We start from the raw sequence: 26499 nt of genomic DNA, 5'->3' as shown, positions 1-26499 counted from the left end.
ACTAAAGCAGTGTTAATTTTCTTAAAATTTTGAACAGTAAATATTTTATCATGTTAACTAAGTATATTTGCAGTCTCCAATTTGTTATTATAGGTGGCAGAACCATTACTTTGCCATGATCACATGGAGTGTATAGATCAAATTTATCTTTGGACATATAAGCAAGATGAAAGGGAGCACAAGATCAGTGTTCAAGCCTGTGGGGTGACACTCCACTGAGGACAAAATGATTCCTTAACTGCACTTTCTGTTAGAAAGTTCAGATTTAATCCAGCTTGGGCTTCATAATTCAACAGTTTTACACAACACTTTTAGCTGCAGTTGCATGACAGCACATGAATTACCAAAAAAAAAAGGAGTAGCCCATCTTACCCCTATAATGTGGGCAATAAGATATCACAAGACACCCTGTCACATCACACAAGGTAAAGTTTAAAAAGCCTTGTCAGATTTGCACAGAATCACAGAATGATTTGAGTTGGAAGGCACCTTAAGATCATTTAGATTCCACACCCTGCTGTAGGCAGGGACAACTTCCACTACCCCAGGTTGCTCCAAACCCCATCCAACCTGGCCTTGGGCACGTCCAGGGATGAACCAGACACAGCTTCTCTCAGCACCGTGTGCCAGGGCCTCCCCACCCTCACAGCAAAGGATTTCCCAATATCCCATCTAACCCTGCCCTCTGTCGGGTTGCAGCCACTCCTCCTTATCCTGTCAATGTGTAACATTCAGGTGAGGGGCTCATGTCAATTGAACAAAGATTTACATCTGACACTCATCTGGTTTCACAGTTCTAGAGCAGCTCTGAGGTTTCCACGGACTGCAGGCAGCCAGCTGACAGAGATCTGAACCAGAGTGGAGGGGTGCAAGGTGTTTAAATAGAAATAACTTCCTGTACAAAATCAAATGTTTAGGAAATGATAATCACAAGTACACTGTGCACACAATTCTGAGACATGCCAGCCACACTGCCCTTCTTCTCTAGAGATTTCCACACCTATTTCTGAATTACTGCAAGGAAAAGAAAGAGAACAGATCCTGTGACAGGTATGGTGCCCATATCAACAATGACATTACATTTTTTTCCACAGCGGTCCTTCCATTAATACAGTTCTCCAGGTATATAAAATGATATTAGGCCTCTTGAAAACATAATTCAGAATACCTGCACTGTCAATAAAATATCCAGTTAGATGTTTCGAGTTGCTTAGAAGGTAGCAACTCACAACTGTCAAATCTTCTCTGAAGTGACTTTTCTTTTGTCATAGAACAAAAGCTGAAAAAGTTTTTTCCAAAGCCATATTGGATTCGATAGTAGTATCCACAAAGGGAAATTATGAGGGGAAGGAGCTGAGGAAGAAGGCCACTCAGATCTTTGACAGGTCTCCCTGGATATGCTTCTGAAAGGTCAGGAGCATGCTGTGGGAAACTGCACTCGCAGTAAAATACAGCACTGTCACCAGGCAGCCCACGAGGAGCTCCATGGACTTGCTTAAAATTTGTGTAAAATAGCACCTATTAGCACCAAAATAATTCTAGGCCTATTTACATAACATATCAAGCAGGTGGAGCTGTATGAGCCATACCACGTTAGAATAGAAGAGAATGGGCTGCCTAGAGCTGCTGGCTGAGCAGCATAGAACAGGAACCCCTTTGGTACCGTTAGGGCAGAAGGGAAACGTTAAAAACAATAACTTTGTATTATGCAAAACTGTTCCTGGCCCTCGTTTTGGTGCACTTTCATGATCTGCTTCTTCTGCTCCTGAATCTCTTTAAGAATAGGTTATTTTTTAATGGATTTAAAACATTAGGGGTTAACTAGCATGTACAGGGCATATTATATCTTATCTACCAGTGTAAAAACAACATACCACATCTGAGTGTGCTGAAGGTTCTTTGGAAAACTCTGAGCGTTGTTCAATTCCTCCTCCATGTGCAAATACAACTCCCCAGAACAGCTGAGACAACTCAGGCTCCTACTTTTAGGACAGCTCAGCCAGAGCCTGGCTGTTGCAAGCTCCCCAGGAGACAGAACAACTCAGCTTATTAAAAATAATCATACTATAATGTGGTTTTAGGTCTGGTTCAGGAAAGCATGTGGAATGCTTGCAGGTTTGGTTTAAATCCAGAAAATGAACTAAAATTAAGTTAGGAACTCTCAATAAGCCATCATATTATAAAAACATTTACTTCTGGTCAGTCATACTGAGAAATTCTGAGTCGAGTAGGTCGAGCTTGGCAAACAAACAGATTAAAAGGTTCTATTAAATCCTGCTTAAATTAAAAAAAAAAAAAATTGAGAGTAGTTCTTACTGACCATAACTGATATCTTCATCCCTGATTTTCTGACTTTCTTCCAGCCTTAGAGGCCATAGGCAATGTAGACCACATTATCTGCTGTAGATGACAATTCCACCCCCCAAAAGAATATTCCAGACAAAATGTTTTGGTTCAAAATTCTTCCAAAGTCAAAGTGAAATATTCTGTCTTTTCCTTATTCCTGAGCCAAGAACATCTACCTGGGAAAACTTTCCTAAGACTTCAATGAAACTACATGATGCCAATCCTTTTGCTCTTTCCCAGGAAACCCTACCCTTAATTTCCCACACTAGGTAAACTAGAAAATTATTTTCCAGCTCAAAATTGGAAACACTATGTAGTTCTGTTCTCAGATGATAATATTCTGTTGGTCTCATTTCCAGCCTTATTCTTGTGTTACAAACAGTGTAAAATAAAATAAATGAAATCATAAAGAGTACAAGTTCTGTTAGAAGACAGCTACAACTTGTACTGAGCCCAAAAAGACTGAGGAAATATAAAATGCAGTAGACAAAAGAATCCAATGCTGACCTCATATTAGTTGCAAACTACTGGATCAGCCTACTTCCTCCAAAGTCACTCATTTGGCTTCAGGGGATTTTAAATAAGCTTTTGATGCTGGAATTGCTACTGTATAGCTGGAGAATAGCAAATGTTGAATTAAAAAAACAAAAAATAAAAGCAAGTTGAGCAATTGCAAGCTGGGAAATCCAACAATGGTACAAGTTCTGAAGGGAGAAAAATTAACAGTTTAGAGAATGGTCCCGAAACAGGGACAAGAAAACTGAAAATACTGAGAAAGAAAAAATTGACACATGAAGGCACTCAGAGCATGACAAGTATGTGTAGATTAGCTAGAAGTTTCTGCCAATTATTAGAAAGGGATTTTACCAATTAGAGTTGTAACAGTCTGAAATAGCTTTATGATTGACAAGAAAAAAAAAATGACACCAAAAGAAAAAAAACCAAAAATCCCCACTAACAAACTGCTGCCATCCTGCTAGGACAGCATGCACTACTGAGAGTGACTCTGGGACTGCACCAGCTGCAACAGCAGAGGACCAGACCCAGGAGGCCTCTCCAGCCACGTGTTCCAGCTTATCTGTAATTTATCTCAGAACCAGGATTCGTGGCTGTGGCTGCCTACCTGAGCAGCAAAGAATGAAATCCTGGCTTTCATAAGGAGTGTGTCTTTTTGAGGGCAAAATGATAATTTGTAGTTGTCATGTATTCAGTTCTGAGGAGTAATAAATATGACAGGAGGCATAGATGTTAATTTATTGTTAGTAAGACAGAATTTTAGCAATCATAATCAGTTTTTACTGGCATCTGAGCTGAAGGAAAATTAAGGGAAGGTAGGTGGGAGCTACCAAGAAATAAGAAAATGAGCATCTCACCCGATGGTCTTCTGAGATCCTAGAGCTAAACTGCCAGGTGCCAGCACCTGGCCCAGGAATGAACCTTGAGCACTATTTATTTTGCCCTGGATCTTCTATAGAAGCTGTGCTAATGCTGTGGCTGCAGAACTGGAGTGAACAAGGCAGAGGAGCAGCCCATCAGCCCAAGGCAGGACAGGGCACAGGGCTGCCCTTGCATTATCACCGCCAGCAGGCATGGCCAAGCGTGGCAGTGTATCCACAGTACTACCACCTGCTTTCACCAGAAAAACTGACAGTAGCCTGGCTCTGACCATGATAAATGGATAAGCCAAAGGTTGAAACTCTGATGAACTAACATCTTTTCCAAATATTCCCATCTTCCATCACTTTCTCCTGTCAGGAGAGGCTGGGCAGCACCACCACAGATCCCCTACAGTTTGGTTTGCTATGGTGAGAAGTGTAAGGGGGCTCCTGCTTCAGCTCCTGGGACTGAGCCTAGCACAGACTTGGGCTTCATTTCAGTACTGCAAGAAAGTTAATAAGGCCACTTACAGTTTACAAACTACCTCGACTTGCACTTTGGCTAAGGCTTGCTGTCAGAAAACTGCTTGAAATGAATTCAAATCACCAGGCTCCCTTACTGAAGGTCAAACACAACATTTGCAGCTGGAATTGCCAACACAATAGCAACATGAGGGGAAAAATAAAGACTACCTGAGAGGAAGATTCTCTGTTAGTGCTTTACTGGCCTTTGGGGAAGAGCAAAATGGGAGGGGGCAAGCAGAGCCACAGGCTGTCAGAAAGGTGACACTTCCGTCAAAACAGCAGTTAGTCCAAACGTCTGAATTTACTTTAAAGGCTGAGTAAGGCCATGCCAATGCTGCAGGAGGAACCAGGCCTGACCATGTCCCTGTCCTGTGCCCCACAACGGGCAGGCTGTCTCCTAGCAAAGTGAAACCTCCCCATGGGGCAGGATAAAGGGGAGCCCTGAGCACTCCTGGCAGGCAGTCCCATGGCACTTCCACAGCCACCATCCAACAGCCCCCACAAGCCTTCCCACAGCAGAAAGTAAAACCCACCCAACACGTGGTTGTGGGTGTCCTGAAGAGCCAGGATGTCCTAGGGGAAGTGCTGTGCTGTGTGGCAAAATAGTCAGATTGAGGAGATGGCACAACATTTTCCCTCTTGGCTTGCCCCGGGACACACTGCATGGCATGGGAGAGACTTGCAGAAGGCTCTGATTCCCTTATGTTATTTCTCATCTTCTAACAGAGATTGGCAGAAGTGAGAAAGCTCCAACAGTCAGCAAACATTTCTGTGAGGAGGTTTCTCTAAGCAAAGCTCAGCTTGGGCAGGAGGCTGACCCCAGCCATGGGCACTCTGCCCACTGTGGACCAACTGGAGAGCCAGGCTCTGCTCTGTCTGTGCAGGAGCAGCAAGGGCAGAGGAGAGGAAACACAACGTGGCCCCAGGGCCTTGGGCAGGGCTGGCCACAGTCTTCCCACACCACTACCCTGGCTGGGCATCACTGACGTTCCTAGGCAGGAGGAGAGGGTGTTTACAGCCCAGGGAGGCTGCTCTGGGCCATTCAGACTCATTCAGGGCAGGCAGCTCATCACTCTGACAGTGATAACTTATCTACGAGAGTGCAGAATGAAAAAAACACCTACCACATTTAGTGGAACCAATCACCTCATTTTGTTTCTTAAATAATTCATCTTTTAGGCTCAGCCCTGGCTGAAGGCCCAGATTCAGATAATTTTTCCATTTTTCTGATCCAAATAATACAGTTAAAAAGAAAAGCATTAAGAAAGATGTGGCAAATTTTGTCCACTCAAAAGTTCAGCCCTAGTGCATACATTTCTGGGCATCTTTCTAGAAAAGCTGTCTTGAACATTTATCTGAATTTGTATTAAAAAGAAAAGTCAGATTCTTGTTTGCAGTGAGCCAAGCTTCAAATTTCACAGAGAACCAGCTGTGTGGAAGGCAGAGCAGCAAGCCCAGCACCTGTGTGTGCTGAGTCAGCAAGCTGCTCTCACCCCCACGAGTGAACAAGAATAATAAGATTGGCCCCTGGGACCAGAATCAATCTATTAACCAATATGATCTGGAGACCTTGGGTCCTCTCTCATATTTTCTATAAATTGTACTGCTTCTTGTTGAAAGCAAAATCCTTATGGTACTACTATCTCAGCATCACAGCAGCATTTTTCATGCTATCTTGCTGCATGATAAGAAACTAAAAATGAAACAAAACCAGATACTAGTTCATAGGTGGGAGAAAAAGAAAAAAAAGAAAAAGAAAAAAGCTGGACATGAGATCAAAGTAAAAAAAGGAAGAAGAAACGTATTTTGGAAGAAAATTTTCTCCTAGTAAAAAGTCCTAGAATCTTATGAGTATGCTAAAAAAAGATACAGTGAAAAGTTATGTAGACATTAGTAGTTACATTGAAGAATCCACATGCTTCAGAGAAATTATAGGGTGATACATGAAATTTATATACGTGGAAGGATGAAAGCTGACTAGGATCCAGCTCAGAATATTGTTATCTCGCAAGCACTGCATGGTTCAGCTGGCAGACCTACCCACGTGGGTCAGGGTAGTTACCAACCACCCCCCAACACAAGAAGCTCCTGTTCACAGTGCAGTATTTAAAGTGGCTAGAAAGAAGATGGAGAGAAGAGTTTGTTTCAAAACACTAAAGTATTGAATTTGAAAAGCCTAGAGGAAAACTCCTGAAAAACCTTACATGAATGGTAACAGCTTCTGCCCTTCCAGTAAGGGATGACAACTGATCATGGCCCTGAACATGAGCACTTAAGATGCTCAGGATAATAGATAATGCCACAAAGAATGCACAAAACAAACCCTTTTGATGAGAAATCACTATGGCCCTTTAACATGAAATAGCTACTTAGAAATACCCAGCTGCAGCTAAACCTCTGGTGACTGCCCCTCTCAGAATAACTTTCCAAATAAAATAGTATATTTGCCCTCATGATGAAATCTACTTCCCTACCTCCTCATTTTTTTTTTTTTTTTAAAGAAGGCTTCCCAATTGAAGTGTTTTGGAAACAGAATATTGAATATGCTTGACATTTTGCATAATCCTCTTTACCCATTTTAAAACTGACCATTAGCAATACTTATACCTGCAGTAAAATATTAAAAAGCAAAATTAACATCTTGTCTTCCCATAACAATTTCAATCTCCATTGTTTTACTGCATTTTATTTTTTCAGAAAATACTATGGCACACGTTCCCTTGAAAGAATGACCTGAATATCCTCCTTTTTGGTGGGAATGTAAGAAATAATAATAATAATCAAGAACACAGACTTGACCAATGAGTGGGTTGAACTGAGGAAACCATACAAGAAAAGGGATGGGGAACTGAGTCCACAGCAGCTGGGTCAAATAGGGATTTTGAGAGATTACAGCTTAAAGAGATGGAAGATTGGGCCCACCTCACTCCCAGGGCAGTGCACACACACACACAGCTTTGGGCAGTCCAAGTTCATCTGAGCACTAGCAAGAACAGAGTTCGCTGTCATTATTTCTGGGAATAAGAAGGGTTGATCCAATAGGCAAAGCCAGGATTTTGGAAAATGATCATTTTATTTGAACCCAGCAGCCGCTTCACTGGCCAGCAATCGTTGGCTTTTATTGTTGATTCTCAGGGACTGCAAGATTATCCAGGAAAACATTGACTTTTTTCTTTTCTCTCTGCAGCTCCTGACTAGATTCTGCGTGCGTAAAATCTAGAAAAGAGGAAAGGGCCTTTATTTTACTTGTTGAAGTAGCCACAGGTTCCTTGAAACAAGTGAGCCTTGCTGTAGCACTGCATTTGTTTTCTTCTAATAGGAACCAAAACCTAAATATCACATTTGGCTATGCTGCCCTTTTGCAAATAAACCCTGAAGGAATATGAGGAGCAGATACTGTAGTTAAGGGCTCTACAATGCCTACAGTAACACCAGTCTATGCATCTTACTGAACTGTGCCATTTAGCAAAGGGCAGATAGAGGAAAAGACAAGGAGAAAAACCTCATGCTACACCCAAGCTTAATATAAAATAACAATAATAATTAAAAAAAAAAATTAAATACTCAAGACACACAACTGGCCATTTTCTCCTTCTTGTTGCTTTATTTTTAGTACCCTTTTAGCCACTGTGTGGCCCCTATCAGTTGTTCATCTAAATTTTTAAATTTCATGAATAAAATGCAAGTAACACTCAAGGAATGTTTTAGGAAGTAAAAGGTAGACTTCATTTATTAAATCCCACAGCCCTTTTCCCCTTGCAGGTGGCCTGCAGCTTGAAAGCATATATCCCTGTCCCACCAGAGTCACAGTTTCTTGTGCCAAGCATTTGGTTGGTCCCACCAAGGAGGATTTGTCCTAGGAGGGATCATGGGCCTGACTTTAAGACCTTCATTTGTTGCAGAGAGCCCATCACACCAGCAGTATCTCACTGGAAAAGGTAAAACTACTGAAAAAATCATACAGGACTAAAAGGACCACCTAGATCAAACTCCAGGATGTAGAGCAGAGCCCAGCTTGAGCAGTGTGTTGAGCCAGGTCCCCGGGCACAGAACATGCTTGCAAATGATGCCACTTCTAGCACTTTAGATAGCAACTGATTTATAACAAAAGAAAAGCCTGGGAAGCAAAGCAAAACAACTGCAGTCTTGGTTTGTTCTTCTCATAGTACAAAACATTCAATTTTTGTAATAAAATACTTTTACACTTTCTGAGAAAATGAAACAGTAACTACTCACATTAACAATTATTTTAATATAAAGGAACATACAGCTCTGGGGTTAGAATTGCAGGCAAGAAGTCTCATACATCCCTTTGTGCTGACACACAAACCCTGCCCAGCCCCTGCAACAGAGACTCACCTTAGTGAATCTCAACCTTTAAATCCACACAATAAGCCCAATTATTAAACTTATAATTTCACACTGAACTTCTCAGGGAGCTCTGTTGTCTGTTATAGCCAATGCTGTGAAGTAGTTTAACTTTGGGCTATAATTTTCCTAGAATTTTGCATCATTCTGATCTCTTTTGTGGCATTGATTCTGTGGCCCAGCTTCCATCTTCAGGAGAAAAAAAACCCAACAAACAGACTTGTAATTGGCATGTGGTATCTGCTGGTTACCCCTCCTGGAGCTTCAGGTGATCTCAGCTGCAGGATTTCAAAGGGGCAGAACCACCCACAGCTCCTGGGTGAGAGCCAGGTCAGCCACCTCCTGTAACAGAGCTCTAATTAATCCTAGCTCTCTAATCTAATTAAAACGTCCAGCCCAAAGCCTTCAAGGGCCATGGAGCCCTGGCTGGCAGCTCTGTCCCCCTTGTCCCCACAAGCACTGCAGGGAGCCCCCCGGGTCCCCTCTGTGGGCAGCGCGTCCCCGGTGTCCGCGACTGACAGGGTCACACCACCCACACAGGCTGTCCCTCTGCTTCCCAGGAGACAGGCAATTCTCAAAAACACTTTGCCACGTTCTCCCAGCCTGCAGACAGGCCAGTGTAGTGAAAATAAAATGATCCTGCTCTACGTGATCATGTGATTTTTCCCAACCAGAACCTCTGCCGTCTATTTCGGGAGGTCTCGCCTGTCTCCGAGCTGTCACTTCGGATGAGTGTACAGCTCTTCTGAAGACATTGTACCACGGTGCCTCCCTCCACCAGATCTGCCTCTGCTGCTTTTTCCCCTCCTTCTTTGCACGAGTTACCTTAGGTGCCAGGAGAGTTCCCTCACAGAATTTATTGTAGCTATCTTAATTAAATTAATATTCCTGAGTGCAAGGCTACTGGGATCTGAGGCTGGTATGAGGTTCATCGACTTTCACTTAGAGGGTAAAGTTTCCAGTTTTCACTCTCACGAGGCAATATGAAAAATTTATGACAGAAGCAGGAGAACTCTTGCTAGAGGCAATGACATCCCTATGCAATTAAAACACTTTCAAGTGTCTTTTTTCTTTCCACTCTCCTTCCACTCATCTTAGAAAACAATATACAGAGCAACTTTATTCTGCACTGTACGTTTTTAACTTAAAGATCTGTAGGCAGTTGACAAATTATAACCTGATCATAAAAATTTTCTTACAGTTTGAAATGTAACATATTGTACAAGGTTATGGCCAGATGGTAAGGAGCTTTTTTCTACTCTCTCTCTGGGCTTTTTCTTTTTGTAAGAAAAACAGTTTAAAGCTTTCAAGCAGCAGAAGAAACTCCCTCCACAAATAGCAACAGAGACCCTGTCTACATTCCTTGGAGATCACAGTGATTTCACTGAACCCCTCAATGAGCAGTTGTGGGAAAGGGCAAGGATGGATTTGAGGGCTCCCAAGTTCCATGCATGCTGCCAGCACATCCCGAGGGCCAGGCTGTGGTGTGTAGCCACACCATGCAGCACCATCCTGCTGCAATTCCTGCAAAACCCTCTCAGAGAGGCCAACATTCAGAGCAGCAGGGAGAGCCCATGCCTGCCTTGGCTGCCCCACACCCTTGGACAAGCCCCACAAGATCTGAGGGCCACGATTTTGATTCTGAGTAGCTCTGGGATGCTATGCCTTTGAAAAAATGCTGCTTTATTCTCTCTCATTTTGCAGAGCTGAGCAAGTGAGAGCTTTGGGGCAGTCAGCTTCTTTGTAAACTAACATTCCACTACTGCTGTGACTGCAAACTGCAGGGAATAAAGCAACAATAAACACTTAATAACCAGCACAATGCAATGGTTCTTTCTCACCTCACCAGAGGACATAGTTTTTTGCATCGTGCATTGCAGAGCACACTGCAGTAACCAGAGCTAACTCTGAAACTTGGGAACAACGGAGACTATTCTTTCAATGACCATGTAGAATTCCACTAACAGCATATGCCCTGAGAAAAAAATTTACTTTAATATCCCATGCTCAATTCTGAACATGCTAATCCTTGTTATCTCTGGATAGTTAACATCTCTGCAATGCAGTGATCTTTAAAAGAATATACTGGCTATTATTGCTGAAATCAGGAATAATGGAAAAGGAAACCTGTAACTTCTTAAACTCACTTCAGAATTTAGACCTGAGCGGTGCAAAGAATGTAAATATTACAAATGTCCACCAGCCGATCTACACAGCAGAGCTATATTGTTAAACGTTGTCTTACTCTGATCATAATGGTAGTAACATAAATAGAACATGAATTATAGCTGCAAAAAGTTGCACATGGCAAAAGATGAGTCTAAAGTCACCTTATTTTTAGGATAAATCTACTAATTTGTCTTCGGAAAGCTTTAAAAAAACCCTTATTCTATCCTCATATTGACTTTATTTATGTCTGCCCTACCACCACTTCCCTCCTCCTCTCTTTGACTGTAAATTCAGTCTCTCTTTGGGCAGTGTTTCAGGATTGGGATGGTGCACACAGCCATCTCAGGGACCCAAAGCAATAAACAACCCAAAGGAATCCTCAACTCCCATTTCCATTCTCAGTCCCATGAACACATTGTGGGACACTGCAAAGCTGCTCTGGAGCCAGCTGACATTGAACAGCAAACAAGTTCTGCCTTACAAAGTGCAGGAGGGATGGAACAATGCCTGTAGCCAGACCTGTACTCCCAGGCTCAGGTCAGCACACTTGGTATTAAGGCATCATTAAAGGTTAATCTAATCCTCCTGTGAGGGCCTGAGAGTTTGGGCAGCTCCTGAAACGACAGGAGACAACATAACATCTCTGGTATGAACTAGATGAACAGCACCACAAAGGCAAGATGTTGTTTATCACACTGAACAGAAGGGTCTCTCTGTTGCCTTTCACTGCTGCCAGTGACGGGCACCCATCTGTTACCTCTCACCAGACACTTTGATCATTTGCTCTTACAGCAGTGGTCTTTCATGATTTTCTCTACCACACAGGCCCTTTTCTCATTCCCAACAGCTTTCTTAGTGCTCAACCACTCTGTAAACAATAAAACACAACAGCAAACAAAGTTTCCTTACCTTAGAGAGGCTTTTCAGTGTCCATGGCACATATACAAGAGCAGCTCAACACCAGTGCAAGCACCTATCGCTTTCCAAGGCAGAAGCTCCTCCTTAAGAGACCTGCTTGCTAATTTCCCACAGCTGCATTGAATGAAACACACTTCAGGTGTGTAAGGCTTTCAGGTGTTTCACAGGACTCTAAGGAAGGGCAGTAATTTTTAAGCCAGGCGTGTGAGAGGACATAAGGATAACCCTTCAAGCTGGAGCTAAAGGAAAATAAAGTGCATTTCATTATCAGCGGGGACATCTTGCAAAGAAACATGGGCTGGTCTCCAGTATGGGGCCCAAAACCAGACAGGGGTTGCATCCCTCACTAAGATGTGGATATTTCTGAGTCAGTGCTTAAGGCAGCAAGAGAGTGGCCTCAAACAGACCATGCAGCTCCTGGGAGAGAGGAGAGGGAGTACAGCTCTTTGAATGCTGTTTTGACAGCTGGACCAGAGTGAAACTCCACTCAATCACCAAATCTGTGACAAAGAGGAAAGCAAGTAAGGTGCTACCACAGGACAGAGCTCTGAGTAGGACTGACCCCACACCATGTAAAATGTTCCTCTCAGATCTTGGGTTTTAAACATATGCAAAAGAAGTAATGTTTGATATATTGATGTATTGATAAGGCAGCTGAAATGTCAGTTCACTGGACAAGGAAGAGAAGACAGTGATATTGCCTTTTTTGAATGCACCAAAGTATTAAACTTCCCCTCTAAAGTAACCTTGAACCTGTTCTAAGCGTACTGCCAAGAGACTCCTACAGCAGACACACAAAGATGAACAGAGGTATTAGTTCAAAGCTGAACTCAGAAAAAAAAAAAGGATAACCACTGGATACAGTATCTCATTAATGTGTAGGTGGAGATGACAACACAAAATACAAAGAAGCAGGAACTCCTCTGATGTCTCCAAAACATCACTTCGTGTTCCTGAGTAGTGAGAACTGCTTTGCTTAGCACAATATCAGGAAAATTGTGTGTCATTTCTTTCCCCCAATAAAGAATTCATATAACCAAACTGGGACTGTTTTAACATCTTCTCCTCTCTCGTAAAGATAAAGATGGGGGTTTAAAACACACACCCCCCCACCTCCTCTATGCAATTCACTCACCTGGAACTTGCCATCCCCACAGCTTGAGGCAATCAAGGCTATCACCTCCAGTAAAGGGGCAAATTAAGATCTAATCAACAAGCTCTGTATTAAGCTCAGCTGAACACGGTCACAAAGCAGAAATGTCCTGGAGTATTTCAGCTACTTTTAAAGTGAACACATATTTCTGTTCCAAATTAGAAAAAACATGAGAGTAGAGCACCAGATTGGTTAAAAGGTCTGGGCTCACATAGCTCTGTTGTAAATGTCATGGAAAATCTGTCAGACCGTGCAGCTTGACCATGCTTCGATGTTTCTGTGTAAAAGATGAATACAGTACTGCTTCACATCGCAGGGGATTTGTGAGGGTAACAGCTTTAGAGCACACAAGCACCTCAAATAACACTGCAGTCAGGAACTACACCAAATAAATAAAGGATAAATTGGACGACACGGGCTTCTTCTCTCCTCGTGCGCCTCTTCCCCCAGCCGGTGGATAGATTAACTTCAGCAGTTGCTGCAGCCTAGTTAACAAAGGCAGGAATTCAGGGCACCGAGGGCAATTGATACTGCATTATATATTTTGCCAATTTAGCCTCAGTGAAGAAATCTATACTCCCCATCTGCACAGGGTTTTGCTAACACAGCACAAGACAAATAGTAACAAACAGCTGTAATAAGTGAAGTGAGGGATGAAGGAATTCTTGGAGTTCAGGATAGTTTCCCAAAGGTCAGAAGCTCACATCACCAAAATAGCACTGGGGGAGATGTGGGACTTCCCTGTGAGAGCAAATACAAGCCCAGATGGAAAAATTCTGTGTTAGAGACCGTATCGTAATTGGTGTCGTGGAAAAAACTCTCTCTTTTTAAGGCAGAGGAAACAGACAAGATGATGGAGGTTATAAAAAGGATCTTGCCCTGTAACTGACCTTGAAACCCTTCTTTTCTCTCAGTCTGATTAAGGGAAAACTACTTAGTTAGATACTCTCTTTGTCCTCCACATGGATAAGTAAAAGAAATAAAAAAATAAAATAAAATAAAAAAAAGAGGAGGAGGAGAAGAGGAAGAGAAAATCGATACAAGCTGTCTTCAGTTTAACCAGAATGTTACAGTGAATAGGTTTATGAAACCTCCAGTAAAGAGAAGCACAATTGCTCCCACAACAGCAGAAGTTGCTAAATTTTAGTGTAGTGTAACTTTCTAAGGTGTCGTATAACAAAAAGAAAATGCAGGTGTTCTTACTGTCCAAGGACAGTACTTGTATTAGAGTGTATAAATTACTAACCTGGAATTAATTCTAAAAAAAAAAAAAAACCCTGCCACACACATGGGAAGAATAAATAGAGATAATAGGACGTAGCTCTTCCCATCTCTCTCAGCAAAAATGATTTATGTTCTGAAAGAAGAGTTAACACCCCATCAAGCCTTTTTGGTTAAAGCACATGGATTTAAAATTACACAAAAGATTTAAAATTACACAAAATCATAATTGTATACAGTTTCTTGATAAACAGCTCAGCTTAATGAGCACTGGTGAATTCCTGTCCTTGCTGGTGTCTTGTAGCTGTCAGTCCCACAGGAAAATTCTGTGTTGCATGAGAACAGAGCCCTGCTCCTGATTTCTCTCTGTCTTCTCTTTCTCCCTTCCAGAGATACATGTATATTCTCATTGAACCAGCTGCATGATCCCGCCTGACAAAACCGAGACAGATACCAAGGTACAGAAATAGGGGCTATGGAAAATAAGCAGATGGTCTTTCTTTACTATGCAGGTGCTGCTCAGCAATTTTTCCCACCAGTGAAGCTGCTGTATTTTGCACAATGTTTTCCCAATTCACCAGACAATCAGGAACAGAACAACATGAATGCTCTGTTCTGCTACGATGTGCTGAGACAGCAGGTTATCGGTGGTGACTCTGAAGCTTGCTGACATCTGACATGAATTCCTGGCATGCTGACTTTTTAAAAATCGATGGGGACAGACCTCAGAGTAACAGAAATAGCTGTGAAGTTTAACACTGCTGAAACTGTTCAGGCTTGATTGGCTGGTGAACACGGAAGGTCACAAAGAGGAGCACTGGATCCTCATCAGTAGGAACAGAAGCAGATTATTATAGAAAAAAATCACCCTGAAGTTTCATACCTTACTGTTCCTGTGAAATAGCCAAGATCAGGAGATGCATAATGTGCAGCAGACCTCTTCTTTATTAATACAACCTTAAGCTAAGGATGAAAAATGTATATTGGCATACAGAAAGGCTCAATGGAGTGTTATAAAGCCATTGCTTGACCTCCATTTTTGATAATTTTAGAGCAGTTCCTAAAAACTCTTTTTAAAGGAAACACTTTAGCCATAGCAAGATTGTTGATGTTAATTAGACTTCACTCTTTGGAGTGCAAGTGGGGACGGAACTGCTAAGCTCCAGAAGAAAAGTACCTATAAATTTAAGTTTTACTTAAAACATGGATGTAGCCTCACTCTTTGCCTTCTTAATAATGTGAATATCTCTTCAATCTAGACCAAATTATGCCCTAAAAACTGTAAACCACCTGCCTACAGAACTGATGAAGTGCAGTTCCTCATTCATCTTGATCATTTATACATGCTAAGAAGACTTACATAGAGACGAGCACCCATTGAGTGAACGGAAATATAAAAGAAAGCCAGAAAACCTCTTTGTAAGGCTTTGAGAAAATTAAAAAAAAAATTACATTGTAATTTTCCTTTCTAAACACAAACAGGAATGGAAACTGGATGACAGAAATTGCTGACAGAAAAGGCTGAAAACATTTTCATTGCTATTTTTCAATAGGATCTTGCACTTATAGGTTAAAAAAAGGCATCATGCTTTAGAAAACAAGTAGTATAGTGATCATACTAATACATTTTACTGAAACTTAGTAAAAGGACATTGTCCTTTTACGCAGTTTCTAATGTAGGTGTTTCACTCTCCATTGATTGTATAATAACCTCTCAACAGTTTGAAAATAACATCTTTTTCTCTGTTCCCCTCGTTGGTAAACATGGTTTCTGCAGTTATGGACCATGAGCCAGGATGGTAATGGACTTCTAAATTCAGGAGCACTCAAAAAATGTATCAGTGGTAACAACTAAAGTCACAAATCATTAGCTTGTGTTCCTTGAACTTCTGCCTCTGCATTCACATGTTTGTGCTAGTGTACTACCATTATTTATTTCACTTATCTCCTCAGTCAGAGTAATATTTTTTCATACATTGCATAGTGTGCCATGTATGCAAGCAAAATTCTGCATTGATTACTGGCACCACAGCATGCAAGATGACCATTCCAGCAGGGGGTATGGGTTCAGAGTGCCATGATCCAGCTCTTCCTTGTGTTTGAGCAGCCAGGAAGAGAAGGAGACCCTCCAAGAGCCATATGCTTAGAAGTTTTCCAGCAGTTCTTTCATAAAAGCAGACCTGCTGCCAGCCCTTGGGTACACATTTTTCTCCCTCATAAGAGAGGGACATCCTCTCTGTGTGGACTCTCTCCTTTACCTGTCTCACTGCCTTGCAGCTCCTGAAGGGTTCTGCTCTTCATGAGCTGAAATTGTAGGGGAACAATCTACTGCCCTTCCCTAAAGTGTGTCGGAAAACGAGGCACCACATACACCCCAGGAGAGGAGAGGCTCTGGAGAGACCTTTCTGACCTCTTTGTAGAGTGAGGCCCCTTATTATACATGGCCAAGGAGATCAGTGTGCTGCTCAAACCTTGAGCATAACATCTGTAAGCTCCTTGCCATGTAAAACTGCGTGGCCACCATGGATTACCTGCACAATGGCACAGCCAGGTGCACCCAAAGTGGTTATTGCACCCTCCCAGCAAATTCTCTTCATCCATTCCATGCATTTGCTGTTCAAATGCCTGATGGTTGGAGATTCAGTGTGCTGAAACTACCTCATGTAAAAATATTCCTGGTAGGGTGGTGTGCCATTTATTTACTCTCAGAGAATTTTCTTTTGAGTATTATTTCGTTCAATACCATTAAGCCAAAGTATTTAAAAGTGAAACCAACAAAAGGAGATAAAAACAGAAGGCTAATGATTTGCCTCACAGAAGGGAGGTGTTTGAGTGATTGCCAAACTTACAGGAAAGGAACTTTCCACTTTAAAATATAACAAAATTTTCATGTCAGTCCATCCAACTCAGGTTTGCACAAAGTCATGCCTGTTGCAGTTCCCCTTTTACTCAGCTGCCTTCTGGACTTACTCCAGTGACTGCCCAGAGCTGTGGGAAGAAAGGGAGGAAATTTTTCTGCAGGTTCTAAAAAGAAAGATTTCAAAAGCCTGAAGCTCTTCAGTGGACACACTATTAATTGTCATTGGCCACTCAGTGATAACCATTTTTCCAGGTATCTGTACATGACTGTCTTAGTTCAGGGTTTATTTTTAGACTATCAGGTTCTAGAAGGTTTTGGATACAATACATCAAGAATATGAAACCAATCCCAGCCAGCAAAAATAAAAATGAAAGCAAATGTGACTAAGCACAACAATAATAAACATTTTATATTGCATGGTGATGCCTGAGAACATATAGTACCCTAGGCAGCATCTTCCTAGGTTTTTCAGAAGAACAAGCCATGCCTTTGAATAGAACATTCAATACACTCCTTGCAAAATTTGTGGAATATGTACGTGTCCTGCATCTCCAATGTCTCTGCAGAGCCCCTTGATTCCTCCTTGGCTGTTTTTTGTGGTCGAATCCCTAGTGCCAGACACTTCAACTAATCAGTGCATTACTTCCTAGCGTGGCTATTTCTGGAAATCAGAACAATTCTCTGCCTCTGAAATGCCAAGCTCCTCTCTCAGATGTTACGCCTCCTACTAAAACAAATGGAGATATTTATAGCAGACATCACTGAAATATAGCACACACAACAAAATCCAGAATGATTTAAAAACATGATTTAAAAATAAAATCCATTTTGGGAAGACAAAGCCACACGGTGTGTCCTTTTCTTATTTCTGCTTTCTTAAGTCACTAGATGCCGTGCATAATAGATTTTTAGTTCTGTTCTGTTGACAGCATTTAAGAAGACAAAAAACTCAGAAAACCAAGAAATTCTTTACATTTGAAATTCTGAGAAACCCACCAGATGGACTGCCTTAGCATGTGAGAGAAAGACTCTGACTATAAATGTCATCATTTGAGGGTTGCCTCAAATTGAAAGTTTAGAAGCAATTGAATCCCTCTGCTTCCCTCTCCCAGTCTGTGCTCCTAAAAAATAAACAGGGACCTATCAGTCCCCATGATTCCAAGGACAGTGGATTATTTTCAAGAGTGGTGAATGCCTAGAGGCATAAACTCTTTTATTATTAAGTGACTTATCATACACAGGCAATGAATAAACCACAATCTGCATTGAGCAGTGACAATCTGCATTGAGCAAGAGCAGATTCCCTTGCATGATAAAGACCAATATCCACTAAAAATGTGAGGGAGTAACAAAGATTCTCAGCAAGCAACAATGAATTTGAAAGTGAGAGAAGCGTAGGAGCAGTGTTAAGTCCAGAGTCACCAGCCTGGCTTGGTCCCTGTGTAACCTTAGGCTGGTGTTTTGGAAGTGTACATGGCAAAGAATGCAATATTCCTTGCCCTGACAAAGGTGCAAAACTTAAAATTCTTTAGCTCAGCTCCCAGAAGATTTCTCAAAACTCACTCAGAGCAACCAACACACAAGTTTCAGGGCAGGCTGGATGCTGATAGCAGCTCCAGAGGTACTGCACGGAGCACAGGGTCACCAGGGAAAGCAAATGTGCCTCAAACAGGACACCAGGAACATCCAGGATAGTGCTGGAAGCCTTCCCAGTCCCCAGAGCACTTTGCAGTCAGGAGTGAAACACGGCAGTTTAAAGATACACAGCCTTCTCTTCCACTGGGCTTTCAGTCCTTAAAGCACAGGACAGAGCCAGGCCTTTCCATCTCACAGTTCAGTGTTTAATTCATGACTCCCTCCAGACAAACAGTTACTTTAGAAAGACATTCTTGCAGCTTCTAAACAGATTTCAAGGAACCTAGACCTTAAAGTCTGAAAATTAAGAAGCGAGTTCAGGCAAAGTCACTTTTTTAGTAGTTAAACCTGAGCAAGGAGGGAGAATTAAATGTGTTCCCTGTGCTTATTATTTTAAAACTTCATTGGCCTACTGCACTGAAATATCCCTCATTCTCTCTGATCTGGTTACATAATAATCATTATTTTTCCCAATACAGATAGGCAATGAGTGAATCTTTATAATCCAAGTTTGTTCTCCAGCAAACAGTCACAGAGCACAGTAAGACCCTTGATTTTAATTTCAGAGAGTCAAAGCTCTATATTTGGATTTAATAGTAGTTAATTATTACAGATAACAATGTAGCTTCTTAACAATCATGAATTAATTTACTTTAATAGGCAAAAAAAAATTCAATTACCCAGAAAATGACTATTGAGGCGGCAGGTTGTCGTGGTTTAACCTGACTGAAACCACTTTTAAACTCAGCATCCATCATGGATGCGTTACAGCACATCCACCACCTCAGCCCACCAAGATCCCACCACTGAAGCTGTGTCAGAGAGCAGGATGAGAGCCTGAGATTCTGCTCCTACTCACTGTTTCCTAAAGGCTCTCTGTACTTCAGCTCCCCATCTCTCAGGCAGGATAATACAGTGAGGAGATCTGGGGAGTTCAGTTGCTGTGGAGAACATGAGAACAGAAACATCATTGACACTGAGGACAACCTCTGATCTCAGAAATCCAGGGACCTGCTGTCCACAAGCGCTGAATATTGTGTTAAGAGAAACTACTCTCTAAAAGAAAGCAAGAAAGCACTGTCCTTTACTGGCCCCTTTGATTTTATCACCTGTCACAGCATCAAGTGCTCCTTTCAAAATTTGTGAGACTTGAAATACTATGGCCACACAACACTAGACTAAGAAAATGACCTTTTACCCTTTTTTTTTTTCTTTTTTTCCAAGGTAAGCAAGATATCAGGAGCAAAAAGTACTACATTTTTTAAATCCTTATCAACATTTATTCTGAAGACAGAAATACTACAAGGAAAAAATATTTGTCTCTGCTGACTTTTTATGGTTTTGCCACTGCTTCATTCTCTTTGAAGCTGATTTTAGGTATTAAAAACATCAAATGACAGCCTGCTGTCTTTTCAGGACTCTAATTCTGCTACTGACTTGGAAAAGAAAATATGGAGTTCCCATTAGTTTCTATTAAGAGCCCAGACTAGAAGGAACAGAGACTGAGAATTAAAGCAATGATAATATTAGGTTTTGGTTTATGTCTTTTCACTTATAAGCACTAGGCTTTTCATGAGACTATTCAAGGGTACATAAGAACAATATTTTTTTAGGCCTGTCTAATGCAATATATATCTCTACAGAACTGCAATGTGAATTATGTGAAAATGTTACTAAACTGGAGGTTATACAGTCAGCCTTCTTCAGTATTTTTGAAAAGCAGTGGCATTTCTCCATGGACACTTTTGTAGACTGCTCATTTGCAGAGAGAATTTGCTTGTGGATCAGAATTCTGCCGTGCCAAGCACAGAACAAAAGACAGCCACCATCCCACTACCCCAAAGACAGGCTACATTCCCCCTGGGCCTGAGCTGCTTGTCCTGAAACACATATTTCAAATAGAGGACTGGCTATTTGAAACTGCATGAATAGAAGACAAAAAACACTAAAGGAATTAAAAAAAAAAAAAAAAATGCAGTGGAGGCAGCGCAGCCACAGATGAAGACTTTGTTGTGGGAATATGAAAGAACACTACAGGAATTTTGGACAAAGCACTGCCTGGAAAGGTGCTCAGCTCAGACATAAACTTCTGAGCAGTTTTCATCAAAAAACAGGTTGGACACATCCTGTGCGATAAACACATTAGGGGCAACCTGGCTGGTTTTCAGTTTTTCCACCAAGTAAAAGGAACTCAGAAGACCTCATGTTTTATCTTAAATTCAAGGACAAAAGGTTTGTTGACACAACAAATCACACCTGGACAAAAGCACGCTCAGTCCATCTCAAGAGTTGCAAAAAGCAGAACTGTTGTCTTCTGAGAAGTTCTTTTCCATTATATATATATATATATATATATGTATTTATAAATACAGTGAGAACAGAAAGACTGCCATCCCAATGGGACTACTGGCATTCCAGAAGTATCAGTATATTATGAAGGATGCCACTTCCAAGGAGCTGGTCTCCATAAGCACAATGCTGGTTATTTTATTAACATTTTGAAGAGTTAAAGGTGTATCACAAGACCACATACTCACATTAGAAAGATACTTCTGTTTCTAAGTTAAAATCAAATGATTCACCTGATAGATCTCCAAGCCTTTTGCGGTACTGAAATTCAGTTCTCATAATGAGGATCAGTAATTGTAGATTCAAAGACTGCCCAAACCAGTCAGCAGGAGATAATATGTAATATGTAACCACAGGAAAAGCAAACTGGAAAAAGAAAGACCACTGGCTTTCATAAATCATTTTTTGACAGGAAGGTTATTTATCATGGGAAATAAGCTTAATCAATAATAGAGTGAAACAACCTTAATAAAAAAGGGAATCAAGCTATGTTCTGTTAGAGCATTATAATTAATGTGGGTAGGGGGAGTGAGAAGAGGCAGAAAGAATTGTTACAGAGAATTGTTATTATCCTGACAAATGGATCTGGATTGTTTCTAAAAGTTCGTTTTCATTTAACAGCTTTAAATGTGAAAGGACCAAGGATTGCATTTTGTTTTCTAAGAAGTAATGAGAAATTTTGAGGGAGGTGCCCAATGAAGGAAGAGTTATTCAAGGGATGAATAGATTTTTATTTGATCTCAAGGGAATGATGTAACTAATCGTGACTATACTAAAAATCAGCTTGCTTAAAAGATGTGGGGAGACCAAGTTTTCTCAATTTATTTTTATATACAAACCAAGTGTTAGTTTTTCCAAAAGTCATCTTTTTTGTTCTGGGTTGATTAATTTTACAAATATGAGGGGAAAGGAAAAACACTCTGGAGAAATTTCAGAAGCTTGATGAAAATAAATGTTTTCATCTACATTAAAACACAAATAACTTGTGTATTACAGTAATTGTTTTGTTCAGTCACTTTTCATTTATCTTTCCAACTACTTTTAGAGATAGATGATAATTCCATCAGATTGTGAAAACATTTAGCAAATTTTCTGAAAAATATTGCCCAACGTCGTCTGCAGAAGGAGAAGCCTACCTATATGGAAAATGTTCACGAGCATGCCAATCAGAGGGAACATATATCCTGACCACAAAACACATTTTTCAATCCACTTCGCCAATCATCAACATAAATATAAAGGAATAGCATTGTTAATGCTTAATAAAAAATTTTAACACAAAATTTCTATCAGAAGAATCAAAAAATTAAGATATACCAGTTCCTAAAGGAAGTTAACAAAGAGTTGTAATTTTCTGTGGAGGACATACAGTCACATTAAGTCCAAAAATACATTCAAAGGGAGAAAGAAAATATGTGTAAATGTAAGAATGATGAAGATGGGAACGGAGGAATGAACAACAAATTTGCTGGACTGACTCAGATTCTGTATTTCAGTTAAGATGTCCAAAACTCCTGAAACCTGGAAGTAACTATCTTCCAAAAAACCCCAACACTCCAAAGAGTTTAATAATTTAATAATCAATTTAATGATTAGCATGCCCAGCCTAAGCTTTTGAATTTCAGAAGAGTGGCTCTTTTGCCTCTGCAGCAGACATTTTGTTCCCATTCCCAAAGCCCTTCCGAGCTCCACTCAGTATTCCACTGACTATTCACACACAATCTACAGACAAGCCACAGGTCAGGAAAAGCACAGCAGTAAAATAATTCTTATCCAGGAGATCATTTGAAAGCCTCTTAAAGTGTTCCCAGACAATTTGTGAAGGGAGAGAAAAAGATTATGAGGTATCTTACCTGTTACAAATTATTCAGCAGCTCAGAAAGTCACTTGTTTTTAGAAGGCAGTTGCTGAAAACATCAGAATTTTTGATGCTTTATTGTGAAATTCTTTTTATTTTATCTCAAGATCAAAAAAATGTTTTCAGGTAACTTTTTACTCAAGCCCCACTCTATACTAATCTCAGTTTTTATTCTGCTTGATCTTACCAAGATTAAACTGGCAACGTTCCTGAGAACATTGAAGAAGGTGGATCAGGACCCCTATTTGGGAACTCGTTATTTTTCCACTCCCACTTTACATCAATAAGGTGTCTTGAAACTGGAGTAACTTAAAGTGACAGGAAGGAAGTATAAATATTATGTTTTCAAAGTGTTTTACCCTATGCTAAGTTCTTCTTCAGGCTCCACTGGGAACAGTTTCAATAACCCAATGTATGAAACCAGCCCAGAATTCAGCCTGCTCTTGCTTCTCCATCCAGCATTACCACCCAGCCATAGCTTCTCATCTGAAATTAAACGCTCAGCATTTCTTCCTTCATATTCTGTTTTAGTGCACAGCATCAGTGATGTAAAGCTGGGCCACTGTTAATTTAATTACATGGTAGAATGGAGAAGGGAACACGTTACTCCAGTGTTATTGATAGTCAGTAGCAGCACCTACTGGTCCCCTCATCTATTCCCTCTGGAGAATGTACCACTTTAATCATGCACACTGCAGCACTGCCAATGTGCTTCCTGCTCTTTTTACAGCATCATGTTTAGGTGTTTTCTCTTTATCTCTTCCAGAAATTCATGGATTGTTGTACTCATTTTAAATGTGGACCACAGAGAAATGGAACCCAGTTCTGTATTGGTGTGTGCTTTTATACAGAAATCATTAGAGATGCAGAAGGGGAATCCTTTTTCTGCTGGGAAAGACATGGCAATAGTGATTGACCATTTTTTTTCCTGGCTTTCTTACAATAAAACATTTATTCATAATACATGTTTAGTGCTGCAGGTGGCATTGTTACTGTTCAAAGAACCCTACTCAGCACATAATGTGGTTGGAACTTCATCTTCCTGAAAATGAATCTTGAAAACTTCTTGAATTATATATCTCCTCCTGCTTTTCAGTGGATCCATAATTTTCTTCAGAAGACGAATTGCGGACAGCAGCACTGATGAGAATTAAACTAGCAAGGTTCATGTTAAGAACATAGTCAGTAAGTCAAAAACTGAAAGTAATGTCAGAGATTCAAAACTGTAGAATGAAAATATCCTGAAATGTTGCTTGTGATGGAGTCTGGTAATGAAGTCATGAAGTTAAACACCAGCCTTTCATAGATACCCACCTGTTCAGAAACCTGCACTCGCCTCCCAGGAAGAGTGAAATCACCCTTGCTGCATATATGGAGGAGAAGGAAGCCTCAGTCAACCAATTCTAAAAGGAAGAGCCTGTATGCAGCAAAAGCCATAGAACAGCTCCCTCCAAATGCTAATAAATTATGCCAATAACCCCAAAAAGCTTTAGGAAGTTACCACTGGGGATATTCTCCAGCATCACAAAGCTACATGTTCAACCAATGGAAAAAAACCTATCTTTAGAAATTGGTTTTTTTTTTTAAATCACCTTAAAAACTGTCACTCCAAAGCTGTCATATTTGCCTTTAAGAGTAATTGTATTAATCCTGTTTAACTGATGTCACTCACTAGTGATACATGGCACCTATATCAATTTATTGTGTAAACATGTTCCTAATCCCTTCTGTTTTGCTGGTGAATAACTCTGCCAAAAAAATTTGAATACCAGTCTCTCCAGCTGTCAATGTGAAGCAGATATTCTGCTCCAGTGGTTGTTTCCTTATCTTATCTGTAAGATAGTAAAGACCTCCAAGAAAGGCAGAAAAGAGGATTCATGTCCTGTACATTTTATTTTTCTGACTTCAATTACATTCCCACGCCCTTCCTTGTGTCCTAAACTGTTCTGCTTCTCCTTTCCCAAATAATTTGCTGACGAGAACCACGCATGGGTCAAATACTTGTTTCAATAATCAGGGATTTGGCTGTTTATGTTAATGGGAGCCTTGCAGCTCCGTCTCTGTGCCTGCACAGACTCTTCACCTCTGTGCAGGGCTTTAGCCTTTCAGGAGTGTCAGGCTCAGGGAAATTGATGGGCTGCATTCCCTTCTCAGTGCATCCACATCTCTCTCTATGGGATTGATGTGCAGAAACCAACACGTGGCAGGATAAGACACTATCCTTAGTTTATGGAGGTAACCACCTTAACTCATGAAATGCTTACCATTGGAAAACTCACATCTACATGCAGCAATTTTCCTTTTTTTTTTTAATGACGTGTTTGTATCTTCACATGAATTTAGTCCTTGTGGAAACAGCCTGCCAGCTCTAAACACCCTATTTCTCATTTACCAACGAAAGTGACACAGGACAAATGGAAGCACTGTGACTGTCCTCCACAGAGTTCACCAAAACCTCTCAACCTTGGCCAGGATAAGAGGGTAAATCAAACTTCGTGTCAATAAAATCATCACAGGCTCACTCAAGTTTCCCAGTGCAGTGGTGAATTCTGTGGCATATCAAATAGGAGCTAAATCAAATCCAGCAATTTTCCACTGCTCTGATACATGCTTCCAAAAGAGGAAGAATTTAACAAACCAGAGCTTCTGTTGATATAAATCAGCACCATTCCGCTGAAGCTAATGCAGCTGCATTGATTCACAGCCACTGAAGTCTTGGACTCTGGTCTCAGAAATATGATAGAAAGTTCCATTTGCTAATGTAAATGTATATTGATGGTTTATCACGTAAATTTGTTCAGGAAAATGCATGAATCAGTGCTGCTTTTTTAGTAATAAATCGCTATAACAGGTACGAATAAGTTTTGAGCTTTTAAAGACCCAGTAGATGTACTTCACTCACGCAGTAATTCTGCGAGTACGCTGTTGCTTTGAAAAACACCTTTTTCCTTAGTGCCCCTCTCCCAGTGCAAGACCAGAAATTGCACCACCACTCCTATGACTGTAGACAACAAATTTAAAATACCCTTAATTGGAAGCTGAAAAAACTAAGTGTGCTGCACAATGGCTGAGACACAAGACTTATGGTTGTTTACTGTAACACTGAGACAGTCCCATTAACAAGAATGATGGGAAACTGCATCCTGGCATTATTCTTAGCAAAGGACTTGACAAATATGTTTTGTAAATGAAGGAACTACAACAGAGAAAACATATAATACACTTTTCCCCCCTTTTTTTTCCAGCGAAATGGTTGCATGTTTAATGCTTTATACATTATTCAAGGCTCCATTTTCCAGGGTTCATCAATACCCTAGTCTGCAGCAGCTAGAAGCTTGTAACAACTGACAAATGTAGACAAACATGCTGCTTAACCCAAGAACAGTGGGTCAGAGAACAAACAGGAAAATTTATTGTCTTTGCTATATTACTGTTGGAATGGAGAAGTAAATGAGTACCATACGTTATAGCTTATCACTTACAGTATGAGTGTATCATGAACAGCCCAGCATGTCCTACTTAAATAATACTGATGGATAACATGCAGGCAGCTTTTGTTCACTGCTGAGGTTTTGTCTTGTCTACATGTTGTTTATACTTATTTAGGGCTAGAGGAAGAGACAAAAGAATAGCAAGAGCCAAGCTAGAGGCTCATACAATCCCCTTCCTCCATGTAGCCATAATGAATCCAGACTGTGCCTACCATGGAAGCTATTGCAGA

At 40.7% G+C, this 26499-nt stretch overlaps 1 long non-coding RNA gene across 1 annotated transcript; it reads right to left on the bottom strand.

Annotated features, from left to right (window-relative positions):
* Positions 1-460: 460 nt before the first annotated feature.
* Positions 461-14154, bottom strand: LOC108446744. The gene is made up of 3 exons (XR_001862039.1): positions 14140-14154; positions 7750-7755; positions 461-633 (listed from the first exon to the last, which is right to left on the bottom strand). It is a non-coding gene; the product is annotated as an uncharacterized LOC108446744 (long non-coding RNA).
* Positions 14155-26499: the final 12345 nt, after the last annotated feature.

Source organism: Corvus brachyrhynchos, unplaced genomic scaffold (genome assembly GCF_000691975.1).
Source record: "Corvus brachyrhynchos isolate BGI_N302 unplaced genomic scaffold, ASM69197v1 scaffold5, whole genome shotgun sequence".
In the NCBI taxonomy this organism is placed as follows: Eukaryota; Metazoa; Chordata; class Aves; order Passeriformes; family Corvidae; genus Corvus; species Corvus brachyrhynchos.
This window is presented reverse-complemented; position numbering and strand designations above follow the sequence as displayed.